Source organism: Crinia signifera, chromosome 5 (genome assembly GCF_055691185.1).
Source record: "Crinia signifera chromosome 5, ASM5569118v1, whole genome shotgun sequence".
NCBI classification, from domain to species: Eukaryota; Metazoa; Chordata; class Amphibia; order Anura; family Myobatrachidae; genus Crinia; species Crinia signifera.
In genome coordinates this window covers 240,408,909-240,434,571 of record NC_139221.1, presented here as the reverse complement: position 1 = coordinate 240,434,571, position 25,663 = coordinate 240,408,909, and the positions used below count along the sequence as shown (strand labels likewise).

General features: G+C 41.9%; 1 protein-coding gene across 9 annotated transcripts in view; it reads left to right on the top strand.

Annotated features, from left to right (window-relative positions):
- RARB (retinoic acid receptor beta) overlaps window positions 1–25,663 on the top strand; it is a 750,738-nt gene that overhangs the window by 150,931 nt on the left and 574,144 nt on the right. For all 9 annotated transcript variants that reach the window (XM_083188725.1, XM_083188722.1, XM_083188726.1 and 6 more), the window contains exon 2: window positions 10,474–10,630. The gene's annotated coding sequence lies outside the window, so the exon portion shown is untranslated. The remainder of the gene's footprint in view (window positions 1–10,473; window positions 10,631–25,663) is intronic.

Below are 25,663 nucleotides of genomic sequence, written 5' to 3'. Positions count from 1 at the left end.
ATCCTCCTGCAAACTAGAATGCTTTTCTTTGAGAATTACTGTGCACGGCCAATGTGGAGGTTGAAATTTTCCACCTCACCATTGGAGATGGTGGAATTCAGTTCCACCCCGTTCTCCCTCACTTAAACCCCTGGTTCTTTGCATGCTAGATTCCGAGAGCTGGGATCCTCTGCTTCCAAGTGGCTGCCTATGGCAGCAATGACACCCTTCGTCCAATGCTAAAAGCTATAATAGTGATCATCATATGGAGGGGCTAACATCTATCTGAAACTATGCTACTACAGACAGCATAAGAGCCAAAGCAGGTTGATCCTTTGCTAAAACATTTTAAAAAGACCCAGTGGCATGCAACAGCGAGGGTCCTGTGTGGAGATTTGTTGATATTGCAACCATCCTTCCCTGCTTTCATGAAGTGATTAATTGTTAACACCTGAACAAAAATGGTCTACTTTCCCATTTACCCAGGGATAACTATAAGACCATAAAGCAAAGAAGACAATAGTGCAACACCCTTTAACACATGTAAAGGGTAGGCCCATGCAATGCACCTAGAATATGAAGATGGTGTAAAAGATATATATATATATATATATATATATATATATATATAGGTGCTGTAGGCGGCACTCCAGGACTCACTTGATATAAAGTACAAAACTCTGGTGCCTTCCAAGGAGGGAAGTTGGTCCCACGTAGTGTAGAGGTATGGGGGATGGCGGCACTCAGCAAAAATGACACATGAGACGGTTTTGGTGGACCGACGTTTCAAAGCCCGCAGGCTTTTTTATCAAGGTGCTAAAGGTGAGAACAACATAATACAGAATGAATCTTACCTAAATAGTGTCTGCCTCCGTCCGTGGTTCCCGCCGGCGCCGGTCAGTGGGACGCGCTGATGGGTGACGTCACCATTTCCGGATACGCGTGCAGGGAGCACGGAGGGGGGCTCGACTTCAGTGAACCAATAGGAACTGCAGTAAGAAAAAACAATAACAAACGAGTGAAAATGCACATTAAGAGTATCGAAAACAAGATACATACATGGTGATAATTAATTAAGATACTGCAGGTTACTTAGTGATAATAAAAAAAGTGCACATGTGAAAAAGAATAAGAACAACTATACAAAGTATAGCAGACGGCTAAAAGCTGTGCAGACGCCGGGTGACATGCCAGGTAGTTATATAAAAGGATATAGGTTCTCAATAAGAATTCTAATAACCTCGCAACGTCTAAGACGGGCAGTGCACAGCATACAGATCAAACTATGGAGCTATTAGGGATAACATGCATGTCCCGTATGGATGTAAAGAAGTGACTACATAGGCCATGTCGACTAACGTTTGTTAGAGATGACTAAAACGTTTCAAAGAAAACAGCTAAGTCCCAGGTTTTCATTCAATCCCTTGGGTGCCAAAGTGTCCAGGGTGTAAATCCATCGACTTTCTTTTTGCAGCAGTAGTAAGGATCTATTGCCGCCTCTGGCCAAGGGTGGTACATGGTCGATGATTTTATATCGAAGTGTTGCGATGGAGTGGAGAAAATACATAAGTCTTTGGAGAATCCCCCGGGCAGACCAATAATCTCTGCCCGGGGTTCTTTATACCAACCCATCTCCATTTACTTGGACTTCTTCTTGCAGCCATGTGTCCAGAATGAAGCAACCTATCTTAAGGATACCACCACGCTGTTACACAAATTGACCCAATTAGGACAGCTTCCAGATGACTGCATCCTGGGGACCATCGACGTAGTAAATTTGTACACATGCATACCGCATAGTGATGGACTTAAAGCTGTACGCAGTTTGTTGACCAACAATGACCTGTACAAAGGGCCAGAGATACCATTTTTCTGAAATTATTAGAGCTCACGCTCAAAAGAAATTTCTTTATGTTTAATGGCAGGTTCTACTTGCAGTTGCGTGGGTGTGCGATGGGTCCTCAGTGGCCCCATCATTCGCCAACACGTATATGTATAGTATTGAATACCCATTATTCATTAACAATCCTCTAGTGCGCCCACACCTGACGTTTTATACACGCTATATAGATGACCTATTGGTCATCTGGTCAGGTAGCGAAGTGTCATTTACTAGCCTTATTGACTCACACAACCTCTCGGAGTCACCCATCAAGTTTACGTATTGTATGCATCCGACCTCAATACATTACCTGGATGTTAACATCTCCATCAATCAAGGCAAAATTGCCACTTCCCTGTACGTTAAACCTACAGACCGTAACACCATCTTACTAGCATCTAGCAGTCATCCAGCCCCCCTCATTAGGGCATTACCCCATTCACAGATGCTACGTGTTAGTAGGATAACCAGCGAAGATTGTGATGTACAGCCAGCACTCAACCTCATGGCTGAAAAATTCATTCAGAGAGGTTACCCAGAACTACAAGTGTCAGCAACTAAGAAGAAAATAGCAGCTATGACAAGACAAGCCACCTTAGATGCTAGACCTAAACGGGCACAACTTGATCGAGTGATCTGGGTCAACAAATTCCACAATAACAGCTCCAAGATTAATCGCATTGCCAAAAATCACTGGCCTATCATCAATACTGATCAGGCACTCACCTCTTTAAAATCTAAAACCATCATGAGTGCCTACAAAAGAGGCAAAAATCTTAAAGACCTGGTAGTACATAATGACATTCGATATCCCCTTGCCCCCGCAGCCAGCTTTTTGGGCACTCCAAAACTGGGCTGCTATCGATGCTGTGGATGCGTCACCTGTAGCCACTTGGTGCCGGGGGACAGCTTCCACCATCCATATACAGGCAAAAAATTTAAAATCCATTACAGGTTGGGATGCATGTCTAAATATGTTTTCTACCTGATCAGCTATAAAGGCCATGTCGGCAAAACGGACCGCACCTTTAAAGAACGAGCTGCTGCTCACAGATCAGCTATAAAGGCCGCTATAGCAACGGGCAAAAGTGAACAGCCAGTTGCAAGGCACTTCAGTGAAGCTAAACACTCCATCGCAACACTTCGATATAAAATCATCGACCATGTACCACCCTTGGCCAGAGGCGGCAATAGATCCTTACTACTGCTGCAAAAAGAAAGTCGATGGATTTACACCCTGGACACTTTGGCACCCAAGGGATTGAATGAAAACCTGGGATTTAGCTGTTTTCTTTGAAACTTTTTAGTCATCTCTAACAAACGTTAGTCGACATGGCCTATGTAGTCACTTCTTTACATCCATACGGGACATGCATGTTATCCCTAATAGCTCCATAGTTTGATCTGTATGCTGTGCACTGCCCGTCTTAGACGTTGCGAGGTTATTCGAATTCTTATTGAGAACCTATATCCTTTTATATAACTACCTGGCATGTCACCCGGCGTCTGCACAGCTTTTAGCCGTCTGCTATACTTTGTATAGTTGTTCTTATTCTTTTTCACATGTGCACTTTTTTTATTATCACTAAGGCCCTTATTCTGATTGATGCGTACTTTTCCGCATACTTTCGGATAGCGTCTTTACGGCGTCTGCGCATGCGTGGAGAACGCAACGCGCATGTGCCATGCATTGACTCCGTACCTGTTCGGCCAAATCCCGTACAAAACTGTGCACCGCAATCAGTCTGGAAATATGGGCGTATTATGGGCGTCATGCGGAATGACACATGGGCGTAGTTTCAAAGTGGGCAAAACTGGGAGGAAACATGGGCGGACACGGGGGAGTACACTTATGTTGGGGGGCGTGCATTCGGATAGCACTCCGAATGCACGCGAACAAAACCGATAGAAATGTGCGGTGTCCATAAGTCAAGTATTGCTTTGCGGAAACCACTCGGTCTTGCGGTAGGCGAACGGAGCGCCTAATGACTACAAGCATTAACACCTGAACCCAATACAATCGACTCCTTTACTCATTACTCACTAATAGGACGCTTGTCAGTGCTTTAATTGAAACCATTGCACTTCAATTGCTGTAAGGGTTAATGTGTGCAATGCATGTGTTAGGCATGGTTGTAAGGATATATTGGCATATAATTGATTCCAATTCCAAATAAACATTTTTTTATGAGGATAGGTAATTGAATAAGTGGGTCATGTGATGTATTGCAGAATAGACATAATAGTGGGTAGTTTTGCATAAATACACCGCTTCCGTGCGGACGGACCGCTTGCCATCCGTTCGGATGCGGTATTCCCGTGCATACTCTGTAATACCGTGCAGAATCTGAGTGTTTCCCCCGCACACGCATGGTTTGTATGTCATCCGTAAACACGCCCTGTTCTTAAAGAGTGAGCCCGTCCGAATGCGGAGGACACGTGGGCGTTTCTACGGACGATGGCACTTTTGGGCGTTTCTACGGACGATGATCTCTGATCCCCTTGTACCATGGATTAATCTAAGACCCTGTCATGTGTAACTAGGAGGGCTGTGACACAGCACATAACAGCTCTGGTAAAGCGCTATACTATTATATCCTATAAAAGACCAAGCTTAAATAATACACATTACTTATTATTTATTAACAGTTTCTTATATAGCGCACACATATTCTGCGGCGCTTTAAAGAGAATATTTGAACATTCACATCAGTCCCTTCCCCAGTGGAGCTTACAATCTATATTTCCTACCACATGTACACACATTCATTCTAGGGTTAACCTGCCAATTTTTACCTACCAGTATATATTTGGAATCTGGGAGGAAACCGGAGTCCCCGGAGGAAACCCATGCAAGCATGGGGAGAATATACAAACTCTGCACAGTTACGGCCATGGTGGGAATGAAACCCATGACCTCAGTGCTGTGAGGCATTAATGCTAACCATTACACCATCCATACTACCCAAACTTCAGTTTTTGTGTTTGTCCAAAATGTTATCCTTCAAAAATAAATGTGTAAATCTTATTAATTGTGATAAATTCACTGCCCCATAGAGTAGTGAGCAATTTTGAGCAAATTCGAGCTGAAACCAGTCTGCAAAGGTTTTGAAATCCGGAGTGGTTGGTGGCATTTAAACACTGTGGTAATGGCACGTTGCACCAGATGCAATTAAAAGGATTGTCCCAAAGTGTGCCCTCCTGGGTGATTAGCACCTGGGCCATAAAACTTTACCCATCGGCACTAATAGTAATCAGGCAAAGTCTGATCTTAACTTAAGTCACTAAATAGTTATAGTTTTGATCTTCACATATGCCCAGTGTAATAGATATCAATGGTGAACAATACAGTATATTCACCAAGGACCGGTTTTGAAAGGTGTATTACATGTAATGTTAAAGTTTTAAATCAGCTGCAATTTAGTTTGTTTGTTAGAAGCACAATGTCTGTGACTGTGCTTCTATCTGATCAGTCACAATTTATCCTACACGCAATAAATACCAAAAATGTATAAACAAAATGGCAAAACAATTACAAGAAAAACAGAAAATAACAGACTACGGCTTCAGCTGTATTACTGAGCTCATTATAAAATGTTATTTTTTTTTCATAACTTCTCTTATATATTAGTTACTGTTGTCCACCAATGAACTATAGAAATCAGATGCCTTTCTATCTAATGCTGTCCTCCCCCCACCATTTCTAGCTAAAATATCAGAAACTGCTGGAAGCATACGCTGTTTATTAAGACACTATTGTAGCATTTACAAATGGCCTTATTAAAAATTAATGCTTTGCACAGACTCAAATGTTGCTTTACTTTTCCTAGTAATTCTGTGGAAATGTAGTTTGTTAGCTGCCTCTGTGGATACATAAGGGAGCCATCTCAGAGAAAATTGATGCATCATACTCAGTAACACGATGTGTTAATTAGTTAAACTTGTCTCTCGTTTCTGTACATAAAAGTCTGAATAAGTAGAGTAGAACATCCCTAAACGAACATACTTTTTTTTTTCCTTTTTGTTGTTAAAGTTACATGAGAGAAAGAGGTAAATATACACATAAATAAGCAACGTTGCTACTTTATTGTACAAATAAAACATGTTCCCTTTTGTATATTACCAGGAACCAATCCTTGGCGGAGTAACAGTTACATTATATATGGATTTGTGCCGAAAAACCTTATTGCAGGGGGCCGTGCATTCTGGATAAATGAAGGCACCACAAATAATCTGATGTCCTCAGATTCATCCTGTAGTATCTCACTGTATGCCACCAAATTCTCACAATAATGGGTTCATTGCCACTTGAGTATTTAAAAAAAAAAAAAAAAATTGTATTTAGTTTCGTCATGGCAAGAAGATGAAATTGTAATTGGTAGACACCACCCTCCTTCTCAGCTCCCCATATTGTAAAATTTGTTCACAAGCTTGGATATCCTATATAACCTAGGCTGTGAGAGTGCCTTAAGAATTGAATTTTGGAAACCCAGCCTAATGGTGTTTTGTAGAATACCAAATAGCATCTACACTTAAAGACTTAGGGGGAAATTAAATTGTTTTGTGGTCACCCAAACTACTGGTTTGCAGGCCATTGCATGATTTGCACAGTTGAGTTACAATTTAAGGCAAAATTGAGTTAACATTTCAAGTATTTGTCCAGCACTGTCAATATACATACAAGTCATTTTTTTTGTTTGTCCCTGATATAATGATAAGCACTACTATATAATGTATATATATACTATATAATGTTTGTACCATTGGATTGAAGTATTGCTTTTTTGACATTCCTTGGGGGCAAGTGGAGATGGCTCTAAATTACTTTTGTTTCCAGTTAAGTAGCTGGTTATAGGGAATATACTCTGTCAAATAAATGCTTTTTAGTAAAGATATCATTAAGGGTCATAATAAATCAAATGCATGTTAGATTTTTGTAATAAATAATTAAATATATGCACTTAAATTGGTGAAGATTTGGGGCATTTACGAATGCCCTGGTCTCTTTCCCTTGTACCATGTATAGCATGGGTCCTCAAACTGTTTAGCTCTGGGACCCCATCAGACAATAAAAATAATTACAGGACCCCAGCAATTTACCACAGATTGGTCGCCACACGTGAGTTCAGCAGACAGCACATACATGGCAGTATTGTGGAGGCACAACATGATTGGAGGAGTCTAAAATAAAAGACAATTCAACAGACTCCTTGATTCACTGACTGATATTAGAAAAGTCATCAGCCTGATGGTCAGCAACATTCGCGACCCCATGTTGAGAAGGCCGGGACCCACTTTGGGGTCAGGACCCACAGTTTGAGAACTGCTGGTGTATAGGATAGTTGAGCCATGTTGGCACCCTGCAGGGCTGCCAACAGGGGGGGACATACTGGACTCCAGTCCCAGGCACCTGGCAGAAAGTATAATTTGTCATACTGTAGATTAGTTCACATTTCCCCAATGTAGAGGTAGAGTAGTGTGGCCTGTGCTGCGGACATAGGTAGACTCACCAGGCACATTGGGTGTTCATGAAAGGAAGGAGGCCCTGCCTATTTTGTCAGTCCAATGCCCCATAGTTTCTAATGGCAGCCCTGCCACCCTGCAAAATGTTTCAAAGCGAGGGGCATATGCATACTTGGAGGCATGTGAATAGCAGATAGAGACAGCTGCACTTAGGTTCAGATTTCTAGTAGCTGGCCATACATCTACAGATTTATTGTCCGATCTGGCTGGTTGGAACAAAAACCTGGTAATGCATGAGAGCACATGACAGTTGACCATTTGCTTCATAATGCTAAAAACTGACAAACTGTCATTCAGATATTACCAGGATTTTGTTCTAACCAGCCAGATCTGACAATAAATCTGTAGATGTATGGCCAGCTTTAAAACTCCCACATTTTCCCACATATCTTATTCTTGAGAATCATTTAAAGCTTACCAGTGAAAAAATGTTGTTGGTAAGTGATGTGGTATCATCTGAGGAGTATCATTACACCAGAAACATGGCTAGATTTTCCAGACTACGATCCATACTCGTGTGTGCTGATTCACTGAAGTCATCTGTCATTGCATCTTTATTCAGTGCCCTAAACTATGGGCCACACTGTACAGTGCACACTTTATTACTCAGGATAGTGTACTTTCTGGAAAAACTTTTCCCTTTAGCATGTACCACTTCATTTACCTCCCTTATTTCACTTGCTTGCTTTTACCGGACCTTTCCCCAGACTACTTTACTATTTTCAGCATCCTATTTCTCTCTCTGACATCATATTTTACTTTTCACTACTTCCCTCCTGGTTTGTCTGCACTCATGCATAACACACACAAGCAACAGCAAACCCCATCTCCTTTTCATTCCCACTGGCAGCATTTTTACCATCACTGTGCTCTGACCAGTCCCCACTATCTACTCACATTCCTCATTCCATGCCAACACATTATATCAATCTTGTACTTGTAGTCCCCCAAACATAATTAGATTTCTCCACTTCCTACCACCTTTTTTATGGACGCTGGGATGCAATGTATGTCTGTAACAAACTCACAAACCATTCTATATTCATTTAAAAATTGCTCAGCATATTTGCCTTAACAAAAACCTTGCTTCTGACATTACATGCCCTGCAGAAAAGCAAAATGTGGAGCGCTAAAAAGGTTGGATCAATATGGTAGGGTAATATTCAACAATCTATGTATTGCTATAATGTGTGGGGATTATCCACATAAACAGGTATATATCTGTGTACACAGTTACAATTCAAATATTTAAAAGTGTTACATACAATGACATTGAAATAATAAAATGGGTTTATACTTATAGGCTGGATACTTGAGGAATTGTCCTTTTTGGAGGTGGTTGATATTATTGTATGGTCTGTAGTTGGTAGTAGGTGGGGTCCATAAACCTTGCCGGATAAGAGACGCTGGAGGATGGGTATTTGCCCACTGGGATCGTGGGTGTCCTCGACGAGATGCGCTCCTGCAATCCTTAATATGCAGGTGGTGGTGTCCCCAAAGGTGGATGGTACCAGGTGGTATGAGTGTCCAACAGACAGTAGCAGTAAACCAGAATTGTACTCCAAGGAACAAAGTATCCAAATTGGCCAAAAAACCCACGTAAAATCGGCATGTAAAATCAGCAGGTGCTCTCCTAATTGTGCCCTGTTTGAGGGGTGCTTAAATGGGACTTTTTTTTACCGGTTAATTTAGTTTGGTTCAGGCGCTGTATACAGCTGAAGCTGACACCAGTTAGCAGATTGGCATTATAAGAAAAGATCAATTGAATATCACTTTGCAAACTCCCTTGTTTTTATACTGGAGAACAATTGAATTCCTCCCGTAAAAAAAGTCTTCTAAGCTGTGAAGTCTCATTGCTACCTTCTTCTTCCCTCTCTTTTCACCTGCACATTATTTTAATCCCTTACAGTCAAAGGAAAAGTAGACAATAACTGCCCATGCCAAACCCCGCACACCTGTCCACAGAGCATGCTTGTGCCTATCATGGTGTTCATATTGGCCTTAGGGTTGTTTTGGGCACACCTGCGTGGAAAAGTGTTTATGACCCCACAGATGAGCGAGACGAGAGCTGTAAGAGTGGGTGGGCAATATATGTATATGTTTTTAGTTGTTTTAGATAACCCCAATGAGCGCTATCCATTTTCAATAAATTCACTTAGCAAATTCCTTTTACTGTATGGTTCCCTTCGATAATGTGTAGCTAAACAACTTGCACTGTTTGCAATAACATATCCATCCTTATGTGGGGAGAGACATTCATTACTCACTCTGTCTGCATCTGTGATTAATGGCAGTGGTTTGGTGAAATGAGATAAAGCTGATAAATGACAGTCACTCAGTTCACATATTTCTAGTGTACTTTATCCATGATTTATCCACATTGGCCACCAAAGAGCAACCTCTGCATTTTAAATAGGTTTACGTATCATTAAATTATATTATGACAGCTTTTTTAACTCTGCTGTTCACTGCAATATTTAAAAGTGAAATTATAAATCAAATGGAGTTTTACCCAATAAAAATAATACTGTATTGCATTCAAAGTGATATTTGCACTTTTATTACTACGATCTGTTTTATTTGCGTTTTCATTGAGCCGTTATAACTGGGTGTATTTCTTTTTTGTATTGAGGTTGTGTTTTCAGTCAGCAGATATGTACTTGCTTTTCTGTTATGAAATTGTTGGGGAACAAAATGATCGCAGGTGTAATTGTGGTAGCAACAAAACAAGCATTAGCTTATTTTAACTTACAGTATTAAAATATAATTGATTATAATTATCAACTACGCCTTCTTTATACAGTTATATAAAGTGTTCGAAAACTGATGAAATTACACATTTTTATACTATTGTTGAGTGTTTTTCTTTTTGTATATCATTTGAGCACCGCTACATAATAAACACACTCCATTATGTTTTAATGCTAATGTGCATTGATTAGCAATGGTATTCAGTGAAATATTGGGAGTGCTACATGATCACAGGACGAATCATTTTGGATCAGGTTAAATCATGCACATGATCTAATTACTTTTAAGTTACTATGACAGAACTGACATAATTTGTTTGGGATGTCTTCATTTTGCAGGTACCCATAGACACAGAGTTAACAACGGGATGTACAAGTGAGAAGGATTGGAGTACAAGTTGAGGTTATATGGATGTGTAAGTGTCACCAAAAGAAGTTTATGACAAAGATAGGAATCCATATCTACTGTACCGAAACGAAGCCATTTTTTTTTACGGTAGGTGAAACTGTTTTATTGTATTCTATGTGAGTACTGTATCATAGTATTGGTATTGCATTGAGGCCTTGACAACAATCTTTCATATTGGAAGAGCAAAAGCTACAATGTAAAATACTGTATTTAATAAAAGCCAGTAAAATGGAAAAGGTGATGTTGAGTCTCCCATATCTGAAATGCTTGGTACCAGAAGTATTTTGGATTTCGGGTTTTACTGTATTTTGGAATATTTGCATACCTTAATAAGTGGTCTTGTGGATGTAACCCAAGTTTACATACAAAATGCCTTTATGTTTCGTATACAGTACTCATAGCCTGAAAGTAATTTATACAATATTTAAAATAATGTGCTTGGAACAAAGTTTGTGTACATTGAACAATCAGATATCAAAGGTCAGTATCTCAGTCTAACTCAAACTGCTGATATATTTGTGATTTTCATACTGTATATGAGAAACTTCGCCTATACTAACCAGTTATAAATTGATACTGTATATTCATAATTTACATTTGTAAGAATAGTATACTACTGTAAGCTAGTTATTGTAAGGTACATTAATTAAATGGCATTGTTAAGATATGATAACATATTCTTAAAGCTGTGCCTTTCTTTTATGTAAGATTGTCAGATTGTTTGAAACACAACACATGAATGTGAGATTTCTAATAAATATAACAAAACTATAAAAATGTTGGGGTATATCCTATGGTAAATTTATGTGGTTGACTTCACTGGTGTTATGCATTAAAACGCTTTAGCACGTGAAGCAGAATCCCCAATTAGCCGCCCTCAGAGACCTGTTATTCAATGATAACAAAGGATCCAGTAACTTATTCCAGATCCCATGTGTTATCGTCCCAAAACTGATTATTAACCACAAAGTAAAAATGGTCTCTAATAGAATAGAATAGAATCAACTTTATTGCTTTCGCACACTAGGAATTTTTTGTGGATTACAGTGCAGCATCAAGCAGGGATGAAATGGGGGGGGGGGGGGGGAGAGACATTACATACAGTACATCCATTGAGACATTGTACACATTACATTGAGAGCATTTAGACATAACTTGCGGGGATCACATGCCCGCCAAGCTGGACAGCGCCTAGGCAGCCATCAGCGGCGCCACTGATCATTGCGGCAGCCAGGTAGGTAGCAATATAAGCAGGGACAGTACAGTTATCACACTGGGAACATATACCCGCTGAGCTGCACAGCGCCTAGGCAGCCTTCAGCGGCGCCACTGGTCGTTGCGGCAGCCAGGTAGGTAGCAATATAAGCAGGGACAGTACAGTTATCACACCGGGAACATATACCCGCCGAGCTGCACAGCGCCTAGGCAGCTATTCAGCGGCACCACTGGTCGTATATGGCTAAATATACATTTTTATTTGCAGTGCAATAAATTACCGCTGGCAAAAGAATCCCCCCCCCCCCCCCCCCCCCCCCCCCAATTTACAAAATTACATTTCGCCAACAGGAAAAACTTATAGTCATATTACAACTTGGAAGAACTCACCTTCTCATTATGATAAACACTTCTATTCCTTACTGACATCCTACACAGGGGGCTATGTAAGTAATTAGCATCAGAAAGGGAGTGAGTGTCACTTAAATACAAATAAAGCTGTGTCAAAGCTCAGCGGGTTCAGTAGTAGCTTGTGATCACAGATTGCGTTTGTCTGAACAGTTCGGTCACTGGCATGTGACCATAGCAGTTTGGTCATTTGTCTGCGGGTGAAATGTGTTGAAATACTGTAGGGTGGAGTTGTCCATTGATATTGTGTTTTCGTTATTATACTTAGCTTGGCTTTCATTTTGTGTTCAGTTTTCATAACTCAGTAGAAACATATGGGGTCAATTCGACTAGACACAAATTACTCACAAATGGCTTTTTGTTTGTTGCCATATAGGGCTGCGTACATAAATCCATAAGCCCAGGGTCACATTGGCCCATGATTGAGGGTGAGTTGTGGTTTTATCAGTGCTGTTTCCACGTCATTAAAATGGCAAGTTCCTCTCCTTATGTATAATTGAATTGACCTAATGTTGTATATATTTAGTTATCTTTAGTTGTTTTTGTTATTGTTTTTCTGTTTGAATAATGTAATAAAGCATCTGCCTTAATACTTCCTGTTTATTACTGAATGAGGGATTGGGGGTAGTAGAGTGATAGATTATTTTCATCTGTATAATCCCCCCATACACCCCCCCCCCCAACACACACACAAACACACTTCCTTGATGGAATAAGACTCTACTTTTTCAGGTTAGAGGGCTTCTAAAGGACTTTTCCACTGATATTACTATTTAGCAAAAATGTAGACTATCACCATTTTTAAGACCATGGTGTGAGGTTTAAAAAAAAAAATTGTTTTATTCACTTTACTTCCATTGTTCCTTTATAGTTTTATAATTTCAGTGTAATGTTAAGAATGTGCATATGTGATACGGATTTTATTGAATTATAATTTAATTTGTAACTTTAGCAGGTGGACCGATGTCAACATTAAAGCATTTTTTTGCCTGTGAAGTTAACATCAAAGTGTCAGCTTTGAGATGTACATCAAAGTGTTGTCAACATTTGTGTTAACATTGAATATAATTTGAGAATGTAAGAAGAAAGTTTGCTGTCAGCATATATGAAATGTAAATAGGAGACCATTGTAAAGGTCATCACGTATAAGTTAGGAAGGAAAGTTAAATAAAAAGTCCCTAAACTCAAACCTGCATATTTTTATCCAACAGGTAAAATATGCCTTACACAGAATGCATTAGAGTCTTCAGATGCATTAGAGTCTTCAGATTTGTAATGAATAAACCTGACCTCTATGTAAAGACTCTGAACTACTCTCATGGTTTAATTTTTAATTACAATGCTAATTTCCTATCAGGTTAGTGGAAATTCAGTACAATAAATAAGGGATTGCTGTTTTGGCAAATTGTCTTTGAGTGGTGTGATTACCTCGGAATGCTTTTCACAACATGAGAGCGGCATCATCATGCATTCCTTCATACAATCCTCCGTTTAACCTTTTAGCGCTAGCTGTGCTCATGTTAGTATTCACTGCACTTAGTAGTCTGTATTAATCTTGTATATGTTTTCCATCTCTTAATGTCTTGGCTTAAATTATCTGGCATACCGTATTTTATTCTGCAAATTGAATTATCCCTTGTGGCCTGCTAGTCCTATAACCAGAACTATAAATTCAACTGGGAACTGCTCATTTACATGCAACAAGCTTATCTTGTTCTCTTACAAGACCAGGCCTATAATTTTAGTGTGTGTGTTGTGTGTGTGTGTGTGTGTTCTGGTATTTATCACATTGTGGGGACCGGAATCTGTTTACACAGTCACGTTGTGGGGACCTTGTGCGGTTTGAGGACCAAAAACCCGGTCCCCAGAAGGGAAAGCTTTACAAATGATTACAGGGGGTACTCGGAAGGTGCTAACGTGATTTTTAGCATTGGCCCATAATGCATGTTTATTAGTGAGTGTGTGTGTGTGTGTGTTGCTTCATTGCGCCCCCTTATAGTTTCTGGTTGGTAATGCACTCACTGCCTCCCACACACACATATTCCAAATATGGTCATGTACCACCCACTTCCTGGTCCCCGCTTCAACTGCAATATATGTTTTCTGTGTTAAAGGTGGTTGCAAAAGGTTTTTTTTTTTTTTTTTACAGAAGTTGCCTGCTAAAGAACTAAAATGTATACAATTTAACAAAAGTGGAAGACATGATAGGTACATTTGTATAACAAACCAATATAATCAGCGTTTAGCCTTTAAATTAAGTTAATTAGCTTTAATTATTTAGCAGGATAGCTAATTAGCTAGCTAGGTGCATGCAATTCATTGATAAAGGAGTATACTTTTGGAGGGGATATGATCACTAGGTCGACAAGGGGAAGGTTGATATGCATAGGGTCGACATGTCTGAAGATCGACATGAGGTTAGATTAACAGGGATATTAGGTCGACATGGGCTAAATCAACAGTCAAAAGGCCGACATGGTTGTTTTTTTTAGCCGACATGTGCCGACAGATGGTATTTCATGCCCTACCATCCACTAGGGAGTGGTGGGAGAATAGAATAGTCAACTGTGTTGACATTCGGGATAAAAAAGGTGAAAATCCTCGTGTCGACCTAATGACCCCGTGGACCTAACCCCATGTCGACATTCAGACATGTCAACCTTAATGCATGGCAACCTTCAGTGGTCAACCCAATGCATGTCGACCATCTTCTTGTCGACCCTATAACCCATACTCCTTTTGGAAGATATGTGGTGAAATTGAGTGTTAATATTTTGCTTTAATGTATGATTTTAATTTTACCAGAACTAAATATATATTCCAGTTAGAGGAGTTGGCACACTCCTTACAGCAATCCATAAGTGCCTGGGGTGTCCATCCAATGGTTTGTCAGGCCAAATACATAAACAGCAGGTAGGGAAGAATGCACTTTTATTCTCTCATGTTAGTCACAGCGACATCCTTTGGTCATGTGTCGACGTTTCGACCACGCACAAGGCGGCTTTTTTGAAGACACCACCACAGTATCGCCTTTCTGAGATTTGAAGTGCTTCACAACATGGGGCACATATATATATATATATATCTGGAAAAATAGTCTTGTCACTCCAGGGGACTTTGTTCAGCAGTTTTTTATGTAGAATACAAGGCAAAGTTACATGATATCAGTCAATATATATATATATATATATACCTTAATATACAGAAATCTAGATTTCAGCATTGTTTGCAAATAGTTATCATTGTAAGTGGGCATAACCATGGAGATATACAGAAAAGCAAGCACAAACAAAAAAAGTACTCTAATGTTGCAGTATGCAGTATATTTTAAGCCACATTTAGAGGCTACTACTGTAAGTGCAACGGAATCTGCTACACTATACGGTATAAGTAACTGTAAATAAATAAATATAGTACCAGAGGTGCGATCGCACTTGGCCAATGGTGAGGCCAGTGTGTGTGTGTGTTTTCTGGTAATTATCACATTGTGGGGACCGGCATCTGTTTACACAGTCACGTTGTGGGGACCGGCATCTGTTTACACAGTCACATTGTGGGGACCGGCATCTGTTTACACAGTCACATTGTGGGGACCGGCATCTGTTTACACCATACCTCCCAACTTTTCATGTGAAGAAATAGGGACACTCGCGCGGCGAAGCCGCGCGAGCGCCTGGAAAGGGGGCGTGGCGTATGCAAATGAGGGCGCGGCTTATGCTAATTAGCCGCGACCTCATTTTCATACGAGAATAGACGCTGTGCGCATGCGCACAGCGTCTATTCTACTACATTGGGGGGTCTCCCAACTGCCACCCCCGCAGCGGGACAATGCCTGCCGCGGGTGGGACGTCGGGACAGGACCCGAAAATCGGGACTGTCCCGACGGAATCGTGACAGTTGGGAGGTATGTTACACAGTCACATTGTGGGGACCGGCATCTGTTTACACAGTCACATTGTGGGGACCAAGAATCTGAGCCCCCTAAAGGAAACCTTTTCAAATTAATACAGGGGGTATTCTTAATGTGCCATTGTGATTTTTAGCAGGTCTACTAGTCAGTTTGTTTGTGTAAGTGTGTTGCTTCATTGTGCCCCCTTATACAGTAGCTTCTGCCTGCATAGTGTGCATGCGCAGGGTCCACTGTTAATGCAAGTTAAAAATTAAAAAAAGAAAAAATTACATTTTTATTTTCTTTTTCTTACTGCACACCATGGTAACTGTGGATTGTGGATGTAATTGAAGATAATAATAATAATAATAATAATAATAATAATAGTAAATTCAGTGATTTGTATCTATTTTTAAGATTTTTTTTTATAATGCAGAACTAAAACCAGAAACACTCTCTCAAGTGCACTATTGTAGGTGAGAGGTTGTGATTGAATCAACAAATAACATGTCTGGTCAGTGCTGGTGTAATGACAGTCTGCTGCTACTGTTTGTGTGTATAAACAAGCTGACCAGACACCCCCTGCAGTGAAGCTTCCAGAGTGGCTTCATCACAGAAGTATGTATATAGTATAGATGAGCGCTGGGGCGGATTGGGGACTAAAAGTGGCCCTGGAAAATTTCTGAAAGTGGCCTCATGTGGGCGGCAACAAATCAATAAAGGGTGGAGCCAACATAACACTAGGTTGGATTATTACATCACTATACTTAGATACATAATTGACAGGCAAAACTAATGCCACACACTGTAATGCACATTACACATCATGTCACGGCTTTACAAATTTTTGTAAAACAGGGACAACAGGGATAGTTCGTGCCGCAGGCGCGCGCCAAAAATTCACACCATAATGCCTATCACACGTCACACACCCATTACATAGTATACCACATGCAACGATGGCCTGCCAGGCTTGCTGGTGCCGGCCCCCCAACTAACAACTACACCACAGCACTATGGCTAGTGCCGTACAAGAACCGTTGTTAGTGTTACCTATGATTTTAATGCTAGCCCACAAAGCAACTTACTGAAGACTTTTTTTGAACCGTAATCCTGTATTAAAACATACATCGCTCTCATACATACTCCGCCACTCTCATACATACACCGCCACTCTCATACATACACCAATCTCATACATACACCGCTGTCTTACATACAACACCACCACTCTCATACATACATACACCACTGTCTTACATACAACAATGCCACTCTCATACATACACAAACCTTAATCATGTATTAAAACATACATCGCTCTCATACATACTCCACCGCTCTCATACATACATACACCGCCACTCTCATACATACATACATACATACACCGCCACTCTTATACATACATACACCGCCACTCTCATACATACACCAATCTCACACATACACCACTGTCTTACATATAACACCGCCACTCTCATACATACTACATGCATACACTGTTCCATTCATCCCATCCCTCCCTTACACTAGTGCACGCACCGTAATCCTGTATTAAAACATACAAGCAGCCCTGGGAGAGAGGCAATCATTTTGCATATTCAGTGATGCTGGGCTGCTGGCAGTGTTGCTTGCAGTTAGTTGATGCCACAGCCACTGGACTGCTGAGAGCAGTCTTCTGCTGCTGTGAGAGAACTCGGAGCAGGACAGCAGGAGCCACGAATGAGGACTCCAACTTCTGCGCAACACAGGCTTCTCCTGTTCTCCTCCCACCCTGCCCCAGCACAGTTTGCACCTCTTGTAATGTGCGCGGTGACGTCTAATGCCGTCCCAACGCACATACAATCACAGACTCAGACTGAGACTGTCACTCCAGAGTCCGCTGCCCCGCCTCCTTCCAGTGCACTCCCCGGCGAACAGTGCCCTGCCTGCTACTGGATGCAGCCTCTCTCCAAGCAGCTACTGTCCTGCCTCCTCTCCAGGCCATGTATGTTACATAAAATAAAAATGAGTCCCTGGCTATTGCCGACCAGCGGTCGTCCACGCCGCACGCAGCAGCGCTATCCACTGCACTGGCCCCTCCAGAGGCGGAACAAGCGAGTTGTGGGCCCAGGTTCAAAATATGGTTTGGCCCCCAAACACACAAAAAAAAACACATTGTGGCTTGTTTTGTTTACTTCAAATTTAAAGCCCATTACACATTCACACACTGTAATGCCCATTACACATTCACACACAATGATGCCCATTATACCGCACAATGTAATGCTATTACACATTATACCACACACAAAAATGCCCCTTACATATGATACAACATGCTATAATGCCCATTACACATTATACCGTACACTGTAATGCTCATCACATATTATGCCAAATAAGTGCCACTTACCTACATGCTCGTTACTAGGGGCTACATATGCAATGTTAGGGGTTGCATGCTTGTTGCCAGGATATACATCCTCATTCCCAGGGGATTACATGATTGTTGTCAGGGGATTTATACTCCTTGCCATGGGGGGGGGGGGGGGTGTTACATGCTTGTTGCCCAGCTCTGTGGTCTGGGCTTGGTGTTCTGTGGTGGAGACTGGATATAGGAGGGTGGTGGCTGACTGACTCCGCAGAGGCACACGGGAGTAGAAGTTGCTGCGGCTGGGCATACGCTGCAGCTTTCCTCTATGACCAGCAGACATTTTTGTAAGGGGCATCCCAAGGCCGTAACTAAAACTTTTCGGGCCCCATAGCAATGTTTTGAAGGGGCCCCCATCTGCAGAGACAGGAGATATAGGGCATATAGGTATTTTGCACTCTCCTCTGACTCTAACACCCACAGTAATGATAATTGGCCCAGGCCCTATCAAAGGAAAACATTTTGGAATATACAGTATGACTGGGGAACCTCAGTGGTGTTTCCCACTATGCTTCACCACAAGACTTACAGGCATACTCAGCATATCTCATGACCCACTTAGCCTGCCTCCCGAGTTCCCACCCAGAGGCCTCCTAGAGCTGGTTGCATAGAGAGACTTATGATGTGATGACATCATCATTTCACGAGACAGAGCTCTGCATCAGCGACTTCCAGAACGAAGTTTAAACACGTTTAAACATGTTACCTCAAACCATATTTGATCCTTATTTTTTTGTAAGGATATCAATATGCCTATCCCAAGCATGTTTAAATTGTACTACTGTATTTGCCTCTACCACCTCTGGTGGGAGGCTATTCCACTTATCTACTACTCTTTCTGTGAAGTAATACCTGTACTTCCTCAAATTTCCCCTGAATCTTCCTTCCCCTAGTTTCAGTGCATGTCCTTGTGTTCTGCACCAGGTTTGAGAAGTATGAATCTATGCAAGTAAGCAGGTGGATGCTGAGACTTACAAAATTTAAGTTGAGGTATTTATCTAACGTATAATGTCCAACATCTGAGATTGAATATATCCACCCCAAGTATGTAGGAAATGCTGTATAAAAATGTTATTTATTATTAACAGTTATTTATATAGAGCACAAATATAATATATTCCCTACCACATGTACACGCACACACATTAATTCTAGGGTTAGGTTAACTTTATTTGGAGCCAAATAACCTACCAGTATATTTTTGGATTGTGGGAGGAAACCCACGCAAGTACGGGGACAATATACAAACTCCACACAGTAAGAGCCATGGTGGGAATGGAACTGTTACGTAGTAATGCTAACCATTACACCATCCGTACTGCCCCTTACTTGTGTAGAGAGGTATCTATCCAAGCCTTTCTGAAAATGAAGAATAGCTTTTCTTTGACAATATTTATGGTGGGAGAATATTTACTGATGCAAGAGGTGTCTGAAGTAATGCGAGCGGAGGAATAAATGATCCCCAAAAGCACCCAAGAGAGTGAAAGGGGAAAACTATGAAGCAATAGCTCATACTCCCTCACCGGTGTCCAAAACCTTTTGATTAATGAGCATACCCAGAGAAATAGTGTAGCTGGGAAATATAGAACATTTGGATCATGATGGTGTCTCCGATATTCCGATCGCATTTGCCCATGATGGGAATATATATATATATATATATATATATATATATATATATGTGTGTATGTATGTATGTATGTATGTATATATGTGTGTGTGTGTGTATATATATATATATATATATATATATATATATATATATATATAAGCTTATAGCTTCTCTATATCTGGTGATGGGCATTGGAGAGAGTAGGATAGCGCTACCAGTACGTTGAATACCCAAAGGTGTGTTTAAATTAGAGAAAAAGAAGACTCATGTGTGGGGGCACTCATAAATTATATACAAATATACCTGTATTGTATCTCATATGTAAAAGGAAAATATGCTGAAAAGGTGGTGTGGCAATTACTAGAGGCCCAAAGGTGGTGTGGCAATTACTAGAGGCCCAAAGGTGTGGCACTTACTAGAAATCAACGTTGAATGAGTTCCACTTCATCAACAATATCACCAAATGAAGTAAGATTACATCAACAAAATCTTTCATATATGCCTCCTTTCCAATAACTGCCATTTTTGGCTATAATGGGCACTTTAGTGCAAAAATAGAAAAGGGGATTTTTGTAAGAACTTACCGTTCGAACTCCTTTCTCTGAGTCCAGTCCGGTGACACAGCTTCACCTTGGGATGTAGGAGGGTCCGCAGGAGCCAGGCACCTATGCTGAAATCTTTCCTCTGGTTGCAGGCTCCTCCCCTTGCACATCCCATTATGCCTCAGTTCACTTTCTAAAGCACACTAGGATACACAACTCAGTGCAATGCCCGACATCTTATATGCACAATCATATAACCATAACATGATACACATGAATGGTATGACTTACTGAGCGTAGGGGAGGGATCGCTGTGTCACCGGACTGGACTCAGAGAAAGGGGTTCGGAAGGTAAGTTCTTACATTCATACAAATCCCCTTTTCTCTTTCGTCCAGTCCGGTGACACAGCTTAACCTTGGGACGTTCACGAGCCGGTATTATGGGAGGGTACGCTCAGACTGCCAGTTCTCATCACTGCCCGTCCAAATGAAGCGTCCTCCTTCGCAAACTCATGGAATCTGTAACATTTTGTAAAGGTGTGAACAGAGGACCAAGTGGCAGCCCTGCACAACTGCTCTGCTGTAGCTCCATGACGCACAGCCCATGAGGAAGCAACTGACCTAGTGGTGTGTGCATTAATCTGAGAGGGAACAGGTCTACTGACCTTGGTGTAAGCAAAGGCAATGACTGACCTTAAACACCTGGCAATCATCTGCTTAGACGCAGGCCATCCTCTCTTATGCACATCATACAAAAGCAACAAATTCCTTAATTTGTCCCTATTTTTTGCCCCTTCTGGAGGGGAAAACACCAGGAGCACAATTTCCTGGTTTAAATGAAAAGAAGAAACCACTTTTGGTAAAAACGTAGATACTGTTCGAAGCACAGCCCTATCTTCATGAAAAATTAAATGTGGAGATTTACAGAACAAAGCTCCTAACTCTGAAACACACTTAGTCGAAGCAATGGCTAACAGAAAAGTCAATTTCCAAGAAACATATTTTTGGTCAGCCGACCTTAAGGGTTCAAAGGGAGGGTTCTGCAGAACTGACAGAACCAACGATAAATCCCAAAGCGCCACCGGCTGCCTATATGTTTTTTTTTACCTGGTAACATAAGCCAGGCCTCCAAACTGAGCCGAGCTAGGTCCAGGTGCAGAAATGGCCCTTGTCTTAGAAGGTCCTGACGAAGAGGAAGGGGCCAAGATTCCGCTGATAACTTCAGAATGTCCGAATACCACAACCTCTTGGGCCAGTCTGGTGCAATCAGAATTGCCTGCACTTGTTGAGACTTTACCCTTCTCAATACCCACGGTATCATTGGGAACAGAGGAAAAATGTATACCAGGTGAAACTTCCACGGAACCATCATGGCATCCACCGCCCAAGTGGTTGGGTCCCTGATCAAGTCCTCTCTGCTGAGAAAATCCGCCTCAAAATTCCGGATCCCCGGAATGAAGACCGCAGACAGAACTGGAATTTTTATCTCTGCCCATCTGAAAATTTTCGAGACTTCCTGCATTGCCATGCTGCTGCGAGTCCCGCCCTGATGATTCCGGTAAGCCACTGCCATGGCGTTGTCTGACTGAACCATGATCGGAAGGCCTATCAAACAATCCTCCGCATGTTGGAGGGTTTTCCACACTGCACGAAGTTCCAAAATATTTCCAAATATTTATTGGAAATCTGGATTACTGTTTGGACCACAGGCCCTGCAACCGAAGGTGAAGAGCAACCGCCCCCCAACCCCTGAGACTAGCGTTGGTCGTTATGACCACCCAGTCCCAAGAACGGAGTGACCATCCCAGCTGCGAGGTTTCTATGTCCGTCCACCATAGTAAGGACTCCTTTGTCTCCTGAGAAAGAAGTAACCTTTCTTGTTCATGGTTTTCGCATTCCCTGACTAACAGGAGAGGATGTTCCACTGAAGAGTTGTGGAATGAAACCTGGCAAACTGTAGTGTCTCGAAGGTCGCCACCATTTTGCCAAGGAGCTTCACCTCTTACCAAACTGTAGGCCTTGACGCCTGCAGTAACAGTAATACGAGGCTGACAAATGTCGTAACAGTAATACCAGCTGACAAATGTCCCTCGGTTTGGACTCTGGTAGAAAAACCCTGTGCAAGTGGGTGTCCAATATTACTCCCAGATACAGCAGTTTCTGTGAAGGGATTAAATGGGATTTAGGTAGATTGAGTACCCAACCCATGTCTCTCAAGAACTGTGTTGCCACCGACAGGTGTTCCTGCAACTTGCTCTCTGACTCTACTTTGAATAGCAGATTGTCCAGGTAGGGAATAATCACTATTCCCCTGAGTGTCGCTGCCATGACAGCCATCAGCTTTGTGAATACCCTCAGTGTTGTAGCCAGCTCAAAGGGAAGAGCCTGGAACTGCAAGTGAGTCTCCCCTATCGCAAAGCAAAGTAAGGATTGATGCTCTGTTCATATGGGTATGTGAAGATATGCATCCTGAATATTTACTGATGCCAAAAATTCCCCAAGCTCTATACTGCCAAGCACTGAGCGCAGAGACTCCATGCAGAAGTGATCCACCCAAAGGTATTGGTTTAAGGACTTCAAATTTAGTATAGGTCTAACTGACCCGTCTGGTTTGGGTACCAAGAAAAGGATTGAGTAAAAACCTTTCTTGCGTTTCTCCTGAGGAACCGCCGGGACCAAAAACCCCTTTTCCCTGAGAGCCAACGCCGCCCCCAAAAAGACCGTGCGCAAACTGGCTTCTCTTGGCAAAGGGGTTGGGAGAAATCTCTGTGGAGGATTCCCCCTGAGATTTATCCGATAACCTCTTGAGACAATTGAAAGAACCCAAGGGTCTGAGGTTGGAATATTCCATTTGTCCCGAAACTGCAGGAGGCGACCCCCTACTCTGAATGTAGAACAGGGAGCCTCCACCCTTTCCTCTCCTTTAGACACCTGCTTCTTTCCAAAGGCTCCAAATCTGGATTTGGAAGCTTTTCCTTTACCAGCCGGGAATCTACCTTTTTCCGCCTGTCCTTTGCTGGGCGCTCCCCCTCGAAAGGATGAGCGAAAAGCAGGTTTGAAAACTCCAAATTTTGAACCTGAAGCTTTAGTAGTGGTAGGAAGAAAGGTACTCTCCCCCCCCTGTGGCCTGCTTTATGATGGACTCTAGTTCAGAACCAAAAAGCAGTTCCCCTTTAAAGGCCAAGGACTCAAGGGATTCGCTATCTGCATCCCAGGCCTTAAGCCAGAGGGCTTGCCTTGCAGATACCGACGTGGTGGAAACCTTAGACGCCATCTTAGCGCCTTTTTCACCAGCCTCAGTGATGTACTCTGCAGCACATCTGAGCTTCTCAATTAAGAGAAAAGCCTCAGAATCAGGTTGCAACTGATCTCCAAAAGCCTCAGCCCACTTAATCATTGCTTTGGTTACCCAGGCTGAAGCAATAATGGGAAGGAGTGTATAGCCCACTCCATCAAAGACTGCCTTAAGGCATCCTTCCACTTTTTTATCTACCGGGTCCCTGAAGGCCGCGCCACCCTGGACCGGTAAGGCTGTGGCTTTTGACAATCTAGCCACAGGAGTGTCCACTAAGGGAACTTTCTCCCACAACATTACATGCTCCTCAGGCATGGGGTACATATTTGCAAACCTTTTAGACATAGTCACTTTCTTATCTGGAAACTTCCAGGCTTCTCCCAACAGGGAGACAATACCTTTTTTAGAAGGGAATGTAACAGACTCTTTACGCATTCTATTAAAAACACAATGCGCCTGAACCCGGTCTTCATCAGATACGTCCAAAGCCTGTTTCACGGCAAGGATTTAATCCTCAATGTATCGGGACAGAAGCATCAGCCTCTACCCTTTGCTCCCAACGTAAATCATCACGAACACCATCCTTGCAACCAGTCTAATATATATTGCATAAAGACAGATTGCGTAAATGTGGTATTCCCAATCCTCCCTCCGCCTTTCTAGCATACAATTTAAATCTAGATATATGAGGTTTTTATCAAGCCAAAGGAACCTGAAAAAGGCAGACATTACCTTTTTGGTGTCAGATTTGGATAATTTAATAAGAAGCATTTGTATGCAATACGATAGCTTAGGGAATACTGTAGACTGCAAAACTGCCGCCCTTCCTAGCAGCGAGAGGGGGAGAGATTTCCATGTCTCCAACTGCCGTATAACGCTAGTTATAATATGGTCAAAGTTACATTTATACAACTGGACTAATTTGCTGGGAATGTTGATCCCAAGATATTTAATGACGTGTTTGTTAATTTTGAAGTGTAAGAGGGACAGGATCTCTGAATTACGAGAGGCATCCGGGGGTACTATAAGAGCCTCGATTTGTTAAGGTTGACACTGAATCCTGCAAAGGATCCAAACTCTTCAATCAGGGTAAGGAGCGCGGGAATGGAAGTAGGTAAATCTGATGTGAACAGTAACATATCATCCGCAAACAGACAAAGTTCCACAGTGTTAGACCCCACTCTGATTCCTTTAAACCAAGGGTGAGAACGTATGGCTATTGCAGGGGGCTCTAGGGCCAGTGCAAATAACAATGGTGACAGGGGGCACTCCTTTCTAGTCCCCTTTTGTATCAGGAAATAGGAGGAAATATATCCATTACAAGCCACCTGGGTTTGAGGTTCATGGTACAGCAACCGAAGCAGCGACCCAAACTCCCTGGAGAATCCGAATCGATCCAAAGATTCAAACAAGTGGTCCCAGGTGACAAAGTCGAATGCTTTTTCAGCATCCATCGACAATATAACATGAACACCTGAACCACCCATCCGCTCCAGCCACTGCCAAAACTTTACGGACATTAATAACTGAATGTCTCCCATGGATAAACCCAGTTTGGTCCTTAGATATGACTGTGGGTAAAATATATTTTAGCCTCTCGGACAAAATTTTGTCAACAACTTATAGTCACTGTTGAGGAGGGAGATAGGATGATAGGACCCTGGGTCTTCCCTATCCCTGCCTGGTTTCGGTAGCAGTGTAGGGTAAGTATCAGAGATACTAATGGGGTTGATCCTCACAGCA